We start from the raw sequence: 11487 nt of genomic DNA on the forward strand, positions 1-11487 counted from the left end.
TGACATGATGAATCTGCTGAAAAGTGTTGTAGTTAACACAACCTGGAGCCTCTGGAAGCTGCACTCTTCCTAAAAAAAAATACAAAACAAAATACGAACAAAACCAGAAATTACAAATGCACTTTACCACCCCTAAACACAAAACCCAAAATTGTGAACTTAAATACTGCCTGTATTCTATGCTGTTTTCTTCACAATATCTTCAAAGCCTCTGTTGCTTTAGGTGCCCAGAAACACCTACTGAAAACAAGCTGAGATAAGCTGAAAGAGCTTCTTCACTGAAATGAGAGAAGTGCTCTTATCCCAGCACAGCCCAGAGAGGGAATGAACCCCCTCAGCAAAAGCTGGGGTTAATATACCCCTGATGGTGCCCGCCTCTCGTTCCCATGGCACCCAGGAAAAGGGAGGGGGCTGATCCCACCGGGCATAAAAGCCCTCAGAGAAGCTACAGCTGTTTGGCTCCTCTAACTCAAATTCAAGCGGAGCAAAGGGCTTGTTATAGAAGAAAACTCTTCAGAAAAATAACAGCACTTTCTTTTTTGCAACAACTACTTGGAGTAAAAGGGCAGAAAATTAGTAAGAAATATAACTTTCTGCTTAGGCAGCATAACTAGATAAATTGGGTAATTTGCTGTTAACTTACTTATAATTATTCCTTAGTGGCTACTAAGTAGTACTTCACGTGTGACTGAGCTGGGTGGAGAAGGATGCTTATGATATGAATAGTCTAAGTCTCCTTGGGACCTCTAATTAGGCCTATCTACATTATAAGTAAAAATAAGAAAAATAAAAGCTTCCCAGGCAGTGTAAGGGTTAAGTGCATGCCAGGCTCACCCTGCTCTGAGGTACTTGGTCCTACGGCACAGAAAGAAGGGCCCTGAAATGTAGTTTTAAACCCTTAAAATGCTGAAAAAGGCAGAGCTTCCTTCCAGTGCAACCCTTAAACAGAGGAAATGGGGCAGTTACCTCTACTGAAACTAATACAATGGCAAATAAATAGCTTATGCCCTTTAATTTATTCTCCTTAAGTACTGGGAAAAGAGGGGTTTTCCTCACTTTAAATCTCTCCAGTGACGAAAAAAGAGGGATTTTTCCCACAGTTCAAACTCTTATGGAGGGATAGCTGGGCTTCTCCCTGAATTTAGGCCTCAGGACAACAAAAAGGGGCCAGCTACCCTTGATTCAAACCCATAAGAAACATTTTCAATATTTTCCCCTTCTACTTAAACTGGAAAATAATAGAAAATGAGAAGTCCCTGTCAATTAACACCCCTAACAGCATAGAAAAGGCAGGGATTCTTTCAACTGAGACCATTAAAATTGCAGGGGAAGCAGAGTCCCTCCCAGTCTGAACACAAAAAATAAAGGAAAAGGAAGCTTTTTGCCTTTTTTCTAAACCCTTTTTCTCCTAATAACCTCTCTCCTTTCTGGGAGTGCTGTGGAGGGTCTGGGGGCCCTGGGGAGGGACTGACACAGTAAAAGGAGAAAGTTGAAAGCCCTCTCCTGGAACCCCACATGCTGCCTGGCCTGCTCAGATGCTGCCCCTTGGCAAAAGGGCTCTTCCCTTGGCATTTTCCCAAAGTGATGCTCCATGCCGAGGTGGGTCTGGCTGCTCCCTAGTCCGTGCTGGATGCTCCGACCGTAGTTCCTGGAGGGACCCTTGGGATGCCCCTGTTAGCCCCTCTGGACTAGCAGCTCCCTGTGTGGGTGTGCCCGGGTAACCCTCTGACAGCAGCTGGTCACACAGGGGGCTGCTAGACCTTGGAGTGGGGCTTGAGGCGAAGAAAGGTCCTGTGAGGAGTTCTTTCCCCTACACAGCCCTTCGTCTGCCCCTTAAACCATGGGGTGCCAGACTTTTCTTTCTAAGGAAATTAACTCTTTCCTCTCTGTGTGCCCGTGGCTGAAACTGCGATTCGGCCTCCAAAACTGCAGAGAATGATTTCTCACGGACCGTGGCTGCCGACGCCGAGAACTCTTGCCGCCCTTGGAGCGCCACGTGCCTCCTGAGAACGGACGTCAATGCGCAGCAGGGGTGAGTTTGGCTTTACAGGGAAGAGGGACAGCGCAGGATTTCTCTGGGAGCAAAGCTGCCCCTGCCGAGAACTCGGGCTGCCCTGGCAGTGCCGAGTACCTCCTGCAAACTGGCATCGGGAGATGAGGGGGGTGAGTTTTTCTGTGCAGAAGTTCTCCCAGACCAAAGCTGAGAGCATCTAACCCTAACCACAACAACTTAGCTGGGTCTAAAACTTATAACCTTCGGACTGGCAGCGTGGGACCCAACCCGCTGTGCCACTGCTGGCCCCTTTCTAAAGCATTCCACTGCAGTCCTAAAACTCTGCCTTTTCGGAGGATGTTTTCTCTGACCCTGACCATAATCTTCCAAATATGCTAAAGACTCATAAAATGGCTTTGAAAAAGCCCCAACAATACCCTAAGTAGTCCCAGAAAAGTCCCTTCCAAAATCCCCTAAATACCTTTAAAAATCCTGGAAATAAAGCCTCACAAAGACATGCTCAGTCTCCAAACTCTACCTCTTGCTGTCTAGCCCACAGATGTCGTCCCTACCTTTTTGCAGTGGGTCTGTTGTCCTCTGAAGGTTCTGTCATTGTCCTGCTGTGTGAGGGTTGCTGTCTGGTCTCGCTGTTAGGGCTGCTGTGTTGTGCTGCTGTTGGGGGAAAAGGCTGTTTTTAGGGGGGCTGCTTAGGCTGAGGTTAGGGCTGGGGTGAGGGGTGGTACAGCTGTACCGTGCACCCCTGATCTCCACTGGACTGTCCAGCCCTCAAGCCCTCTCCCTTTACCCCTCAACCGGTCCCTCTGCCCCCCCAGGCCTCAGCTCCTGTGTGTCACCCTTGACCCCTCTCCTTTGCCCCTCAGCCCCCAGCTTCTCTGTGTCACCCTACAGCTGCCCCTGCCACCCTCAGCATCTCTGTGTGTCACCCGCTGTCCCCTCTCCCTGTTCCTCCCTCAGCTCCCAGCCTCTGTCACCCTCAAGCCCCCACAGTGCCCCTCAAGCTGCCCCTCAGCCTCCATGTGTTGTGCCATGAAAAGACCCTAAAAAAACCTAAAAATTCCCTGAAAACCTCCTAATCTTCAAAATGTCCTAAAAACCCCATGAAAACCTAAAAACAGCCTCAGAATGCTGTTAGAATAAACTGGAAATATCCTACTTTTAAAAAACCCCTAAAAATCTCCAAAGAACCTTTAGAAATCCCTAAATATACCCTACATAGTCCAAAAAGAGCTCAAAAAATACCCCAAAAATCCTTAAAATGCCCTGATAAGACCCTAAAAAAACCTAAAAATTTCCTCAAAAACCCTAAAATTACCCTAGCCCTAAAAATCCTCCACATACCCTCAATAGTCCTAAAAAACCCCCAAGAACACCCAAATCCCCCCCCAATCAATTCTTAAAAGTACTAAGAAAGCCCTTAAAATACCCTAACAAAATCTTTTAAAAGGCCTGAAAAAGCCCTAAAAGTATCCTAAATGTTCCCAGAAAATTCCTGGAAAACTCCTCCAAAAAAGCCCTAAAATATCCTTTTCAAGTCATGAGAAAAACCCTAAAAAAAACCCTAAAAACTGCTCAGCACGCAACTCCTACCTGTCACTCTCTAGACCACAAACATCATTGCTACCTTTTTATTAGGGTTGCTGCCTGCAGCTGCTGGGAGAGTTCTGGGGCTGTCCCAGCATTGGGGTTATTGCCTTGTGCTGCTGTTGGGGAAAACTGGGGTCCTAGGGGTGCTCTTTAGGGTGACTTTGGGGTTGAGTTGAGGGCTGCTGCACCTGTACCCTAACCCTACCTGGTACCCTGTGTCTTTTGTACCCCTAACCCTCAGTGTGAGCTCTCCATCTGTCAAGCCTCCCCCTCCTTGCGCCTCAGCCCGCAATGTCTGTGTGCCACCCCGAGACCTCTGACATTGTCCCTTAGCCCCCTGGTCTCCACCGTGCACTCTCCACCTGGTTAGGGGTGGTGTGAGGGCTGGTTCACCTGTCACCCTCAAGCAGCCCCCACTTTGCCCCTCAAGGCATCTGCTTCCCCTCACCCTCTTCTTGTCACCCTCAAGTTCCCCGCTCTCAGCCTCTCAGCATCTCTGTGCCACCCTGGAGCCCCCCAGTTGCTCCTAGAGCCCCCTTCTGCCTCTCAGCTCCTCCCATCCTCTGTGTCACCCTCCAGCCCCCTCCCCTCAGCCTGCAGCCCCTTGTGACACCCTGCAGCCCACAGACATTGTCCCTGCCTGTCTCGCTTGGGTGTTGTCCTGCTGCGAGAGCTGCGCCGTCCTCCGAGGGTTTGGGCTCCTGCGTGCTGCTGCAGGGGACTCACGGGTGGGCGGTGGGTGAAGTAATGGATGGAGCGGGAAGTGTGGTGGGACGGGTTAAGGGCGGAGTGAGGGATGGAGCAAGGGCAGGCTGGAAAATAGAGTAGGGTTAGGGGTGGAGAAAGGGACGCAGCAGCAGGGGGCTGAGGTGAGGAGGTGAGTGTTAGGAGGAAGCGTAACTCCGTAACTCCAAGACCGAGTCTGCAGCCAACGAGAACTCTGAGTGACCTGGGAGCGGTGAACGTCTTCGGCAAACTGATGTAAGGAAACTGGGGTGATGAGTTTTGTTTCCTGTGGAAAAGGGGTGGTATTTGTGTCCGTGGGCCTGCACCCTGCCCGGGACCTTTGATCTCTAGTGGGTTGCCACCTCCTAAAATTCCAAACATCGCAGGTGAGACAGGGGGTTGCAAATTTTACTCGGGGTAGAAACCAATTTTGGATTTAGCTGAAGTCTGCTGGTGAAACTTGTGTAGTCTGTTAATTGGTGTGCTTGCAAAAAGGCCTGCAGAGAGAACAAAGGAAGTTTGAGGCTACTGTTGGAAAAAGAGAATCTGGGTTACAACCGAGTGCACGGCCTCGTCCCTGTGTGAGTAAAAGTTTGAGGTTTTGCTGGCAGTGTCACCGAGTGCTGAGGGGTCCCCTGGTCGATAGGGCAACTCGGGAGGGTTTGCTTCAGGCTTTGCTTGTGAAAGGTGTGAGAAAAGCAAGCACCTCTGAAGCAGATGAGCCTCCTCTTGCCTGTTGAAGTGTTGGATAAATCAAAGATAAACCTCAAGGTCCCTTCCCACCCAAACCATTCCATGATTCTTTGCCCTGGAGGCAAGGGTGCACTTGTCACCGCATTTCTCTTCACAGAGAAAAGCAAGGCACAATTCTTCCCAAGAATATTTCTGGGATTCACATTCTCTGAACCTCAGAGGAAGGAAAAACAATTCTTATCTCATTTACTGTGCCTGTGTTTGTGCCGAAGTAGAAGGCAACGTGGAGATTGTTCACCCAAAGTGATGGCGTTTTGTTTCCTTGGCCTGTCGGGGCCAAGTGTGTGTGCGTGTCGGGACTGTTGGGTGACAGTAACGAGTTGTGTGCGGTGTGTGCAGGGTTGAGTACTTGGCAGATTCAGTTTAGATGTAATGTAATATAGTATAATAAAGTAATTAATTAGCCTTCTGATAAGGCAGAATGCAGATTGGAAATATTTGCACATATGATATTAAAGGACACATGAACCACCTTTTTGTGAGACAAAGACACAAGACTTGGCCCATCCCTAACTTAGGACACAGCTAAAAAATAATATATAATTTTTAATCTATTTTTGAATAACTCTCTAAAACTAATGGCAGATGATATAGCTATTTTATCTGGCAAGCTTCCGTGAAAAATTTCCTGCTGATGCTGGCTCAGACGGATGGAGATTTGGGAGGAGGGGGAAGAACAAAGTGCCACAGGACTTTATTGGATAGGCCTTGAAAGGTTTCTGCAAGCTTCTATTGCAAGGTTGATGAACCTTGTGTTTGTTAACTTCAGTTTTGTTCAGTGTTTTAACCCTGCTTTATCTCCTGTGGTCCAGATGACACATTCACACATCTTTAGAAAATTCAGTGGGATGGTCTTCAAACATGTGACTTTGCAGCAGTGAGGACAGAAACTTGATCGTTTTACCTCAATCTATAGTTTTTCAATATTGCTATAGAAAGTGCTTTTCTGTGAAATGTCTACTTTGGTTAGATCATGCAAATTGGGTGCTGGCTACTTCCATAAGTTGAAGAGTAAGAATAACTTAGGAATGTTTCATCATTTGTCTCTGCACTGGTCAGAAATGGTAATTTGAGCTCCAATCTGTAGAAATTTAGCAAAAGAAGTTGGACACTCGGATGATAAAAATAGAAAAAAATGCTTTGGAAGGATTTTTCCTTGCTAGTGAGTGAGTTTCTAGCTGTAGGAGCATCGGGGGGTAGCACGGTCGGGACGGATGGAGACGAGAGATCTCTGAATCCGGGTCGTGGAACTTGGGGTTTACTGTAAAGGGCCTGGGTGCAGGGGCCTGCTGGGAGCTGCCAGCCACAGCTCAGAGCAGGCCTGAGAGAAGAGAGGGGTTGAGAGGATGAGAGGGTAAGAGCATAAAAAGGTAAGAGAGCAAAAGCATAAGAGAGTAAAAAGGGGTAAGCGAGTAAAAGGTCAAGAGAGTGAAGTTCCCATTACAATACAATAAATCATCTTCTGTGTTGAATATTCTATTTCTCACTAACCAATCTAGTACAATACACAAATCCTATAGCATTTCCATACGGCCTATAAGAATCATTACATTACCATATTGTGTTACATTTTAAACCCTAAGAGCTCCTCTTTGGACCCCTTCTGCCAAGCTGGTAGGGTCTGCTCGGCCCCTTGGAGCTGTCTGCAGGCAGAGGGTGTTGTTTCATCAAAGGGGATTACCTTCAGCTGGCCACACCATTGTTTTCCTGTTGTTCAGTAACTGAGGGATCTCAAAGCTCGCTTTCATTTCAATCTTGCTTATAGAAATATTACCTCATCCATTCCCGTTTGTTCCCCCACTCGTTCGCGGCTGCCCCAGCCCCTGTGCCAGCTCTGGCACGGTCCGTCTGTCCTGGTCCCGGCCGCCTGGCCCGCGGCCGCTCCGCTGGCCGTGCCGGCGGAAGGGGCGGGGGGTCCGTCCTGCCATGTGCACCGTGGGTACTGCGCTGACCGCACCGAGGGGGGGTCCCGTCTGTCCCATCCCCGGCTGCCCTGACTCTGCTCGGCTCCCGCCGCTGCAGCCGGGGTCAGTCGCCGGCTTTGTCTCTGCCGGATCAGCCGCCGTGAGCCATGTGGGGCCGATCCACGCTCCAGCTCGGTCTGCACCGGAACAGCCCCTGGGACAATCCCGGCTGCAGACCCCGCCTTTGGAGGACCAAGACCTGGAGCTGTGCCGAGCCCCTGGGGCGATTCCCCCTGCAGACCCCGCCTTTGGAGCATCCAGACCCTGAGCTGTGCCGAGCCCCTCGGGCGATCCTGGCTGCAGACCCCGCCTTTGGAGCATCCAGAGCCGGAGCTGTGGGATCTCAGCACATCATTCCCGATGTCCAGAGATGCCAGGAGAACCCTTGGGGGTCTCGAAAATCCTGGAATGTTGCCAAGAGTGTTTGGTGGCTAGATTTTGATCCATCCACAGAAGTAACAAGAGTTTGAGGACAAGAGAATCACTTTAAAGTAAAAGGTGTAAAAGAGACACATTTAGAGGGTGAGATATAAACTTTAAGGTTTTTGGTACAGGGGGGTTATGGAGACAAGATGGAGGGATCAGGGTGTGTCTCGTCCTTCTTCTTTCTTCTTCTTGTCCTCCATCTCCTGTGATGATGTTGGCACTTGGGGATTGGTTTCTGGTGAAAGTGCACTTGCTAATATGGGTGAAAAGCATTGGGAAATGAAGGTAAATATTGTGTACGTAGATTTTAGTATAAAAAGACATGACTGCCCCGTGGGTGGTCAGAGAGTGCCTGTGACTGCTTGCAGATCAGACCTCTGTTGGGCAGACAGAAAATTTTGTAGATAAGAAATAATAAACAACCTGAAGATCGAAAAGCTGAAGAGTCCAGACTCGTCCTTTGAATCGTGTGCCACCCAAGAACCACTCTACCCGTGTCGGGGCAGAGACAGACAGCCGAACCCGACAGGAGCTGTGCCGATCCCCTCGGGCGATTCCCCCTGCAGACCCCGCCTTTGGAGCACCCAGACCCTGAACTGTGCCGAGTTCCCCCGTCCTGCCCTGAGCTCCCTTGGTAACCGCAGCTCCGGCTGCTCAGCGGAACTCTCTAAAGGAATCACCTTATCGAAACACTAAAAGTTCAGGTAAAAGAAAACCCTCTCCTGATTCTTCCTAAAAATACGGGAGAAAAGCTATAGAAGATAAAAATCCAAAAAGAATGGGATAAAGGGATTGGTCTATTTCCATTAAAAGAGGTTCCCATAGGAGGGGGCGGACCAGGGTTTGTAAATGCTCCTTTGACTTCGTCTGAGGTCTGAAATTTAAAGAAATAAATAAAAGGGATATTTGGAGGATCCCATAGCCATAGCTGAACCATTAGACCAATTTTTAGGTCCAAACATTTATATTTGAGAAGAGATGAGGTCTGTAATGAAAATAATATTTTTCTCAGGAAGAAAGGCAATTAATCAGAGCAGCTGAAATAAAAGCTTAGGAAAAAAGATAATCTGTGGGGACCCCCAGAGAAGACAAAATGCCAACTGTACCTCCTGAGTGGGGTAAAAATAATAAGGAGGGGAGTAAACACGTGAATAATTATCGTAATTACATAATCAAAGGAATGAATGCGTCAGCATATCAAAGGGGAAATGCAGGAAAAAAAAAAAGCTTTTAAGGGACAGCTTTTAGAGGGGAAAGAAGAAACTTCAGCTAAATAGAAAAACAAACTTAAGAGAAATAGGAAAATGGTCCTAAGTAAGCGGAAGATCTGAAAATCTTTAAAGAGATGGGCACAGAGGAGGAATAGGGAGGTCATAAGCTCTAATTTTCTGGGGGGAACAAATACCATCTGGAGCCTGTGATAACTTTAAAAGTGGGTCCCCAAGAAGAAGAATTGGAATTTGTAATAGACACAGGGGCAGAGAGAACCTGCCTGTTAAATATTCCAAAAAGTTATAGTGTGAGCAAACATATAGTGAAAGTAACAGGGGCAAAAAGAGAAAGTTTTACATTTCTGCTCATTAAAGATGTAGTAATTGAGGGAAGAAACTAGAATTTGGATGGGAGATGTCTTATTGGTCCCAGGGGCAGGTAGCAACTTATTGGGAAGAGTCTTACAAGTGCAATTAAGAATGGGAGTTATATCAGAAAATGGGAAAATGACAGCTAGAGTTTTAAAATTAGGCCAAGAGGATGAAGAAAAAAAAATCAACAAAGAAGTTTGGGCTGGAGAAGGAAATAGGGGAGGATTAAATATTGACCCCATAAGGGTTACAATTGAGAGGGAAGATTGTCCCATGCGTGTACGTCAGTATCCTGTATCTTTAGAAGGACGGGAAGATTTGAAGCCAGTAATAGAAGGACTAATAAAGGATGGGGCATTAGAACCTTGTATGTTTCCTCATAATATCCCTTTTCCCCCAGTAAAGTCTGATGGGAGTTATAGACTAGTATAAGATTAAAGGGAGGTTAATAAAAGAACTCAGACTCACTACCCAGTGGTAAAATATCTTAGACACTTAATAAATAAAAGTAGCTAGAAAACCAACCATGAGAAAATTGTAAGAATTTTATTCATTCTCCCTCCCTCTTCAAAGAGAGAGATCAGAAAATTACCTAGATTATTGAAATATTATAGATTATAGATTGAGGGGTACGCACAAGTAGCAAAATTCATGTATGAAAAAAATTGACAGAAAGAGATGATGTAAAACAGACCAAAGAAGATATTGTTAAATTAAAAGAGTTAAGTTAAAACTAGCCTAAGTACCAGCTTTAAGCTTACCTTCGTTAGAAAAATCCTTTATCATTTATACATAAATACAGAAAATGGAGTAGCTCATAAAATTTTAATTCAAGAGTAAGGAAGAGTAAAAAAATATCTAGTAGCTCATATATCAAAGATGTTAGACTCAGTAAGCCACAGCTAGCCAGTAGGTATTTAACAGCTACTGCAATCCTAGTAAAAGAAAGCTGTAAGCCTACTTTTGGAAGTAATTTAGTTAGGTTCACCTCGTACCATCTGAGGTGTGTTGAATTAAAAAAAAAAAAAAAAACAAAACAAATCAAAAAAAAAACCCCAAAAAACAGGTAAGAAGAAAAGAAAGAGAGAAGTTGAAGTAGCGGGGTGGTTAGCAAACTCTGAGATGTTAGAATGTGAAGTGATGACATCTTGGTGCTAGAAGAGAGCAGAAGTGTGAATGCGGGTTTTTTGCATGAAAGGCAGGGAAGTGTCTTAACACACGGTTGTTAGGAGGTTATTCAATGCCGAACTGAGGTCCAGAAAGGGTTTAGCAGAACGGGCCCTCCTTGAAGGGAAAAGAGGATAAGTTGACTAGAGAAAGGAAAAGAATGTCAGGAGCACCTGGGGACGCCAGGTTTGGGGTTGTCAAGGCTGGGAGGTGTCTGACCGCTCCCTACGGGCGGCGGGGTCTCAGGGGCTGCGGCAGGCACCGATCCATGGAGGTGACCCGGCGGTGGTGCTGGCAGCAGAGAACACACGGGTTTGCCAGGCAGGAGCGGGCTGGCTCCGTGGCAGAACTGCCAGGGGGGCTCCCAGACTGCCGGGGTCCTGAGTCGAGGATGGCAGTGTCGGCCCCATGATGGGGAGAAGCCCTATAAGTGCTTGGAGAGTGGGAAGAGCTTTGGCTGCAGCAGTTACCCTGATGTGCTACAGATGATCCACACCGGGAAACAGCCCTATGAGTGTGGGGAGTGTGGGAAGGGCTTCAGCTGCAGATCCACCCTCTTTACCCATCAATGCATCAACACTGGGGAGAGGTCCCACGAGTGTCCTGAGTGTCAGAGGAGGTTTCAGACCAGCTCCGATCTCCTCCAACGTGGATGAGAGGCTCTTCCACTGCCCCAGCTGCGAGAAGAGCTTCAAGCAAAACTTCAGTCTTGTCAAGCACGAGCACATCCACACTGGGGAGACACCCTAAGAGTGTCCCCAGTGTGGGAAGAGCTTCACCCAGAGATCTCACTTGACCAGACACCAATGGAGGCACCGGTAAGGGAAGCCCTGCGAGTGCCCCAACTGTAGGAAAAGCTTAGTGCACTGCCCCAGCTCCATCCCTATGGGAGGACCCATGTTGGTCAGAGCCCTGGTGATCCATGTTCCCAGTGATCCCTGCTGAGGAGACACCTGGCTGCTTATCCATGTCTTCCTGGATCCCCTGGATGAACACAGCAGCAGGAACATCCATCAGGACTCTGATCTAAACTGGAAATTGATTGGGAAGAAGTGATTTGTTGAATTTACACCCCAAAAAATCTCACCTGCTCTGTTCAATTGTTTCTTCTGGTGGCATCAAGCAGTGCTGCATGATCTTGGAGGTCTTTTCCATCGAAATAATTTCCATTTTCACCCTCTCTAAACAACCAAATCTGGGGTGAAAATAAAGAAATTAAACAAAGAGATCTAAAGCTGCACCATTTACTGGGATTTGGGGGTGAATTTGG

The sequence above is a fragment of the Agelaius phoeniceus genome, chromosome 7 (assembly GCF_051311805.1).
Source record: "Agelaius phoeniceus isolate bAgePho1 chromosome 7, bAgePho1.hap1, whole genome shotgun sequence".
NCBI lineage: Eukaryota > Metazoa > Chordata > Aves > Passeriformes > Icteridae > Agelaius > Agelaius phoeniceus.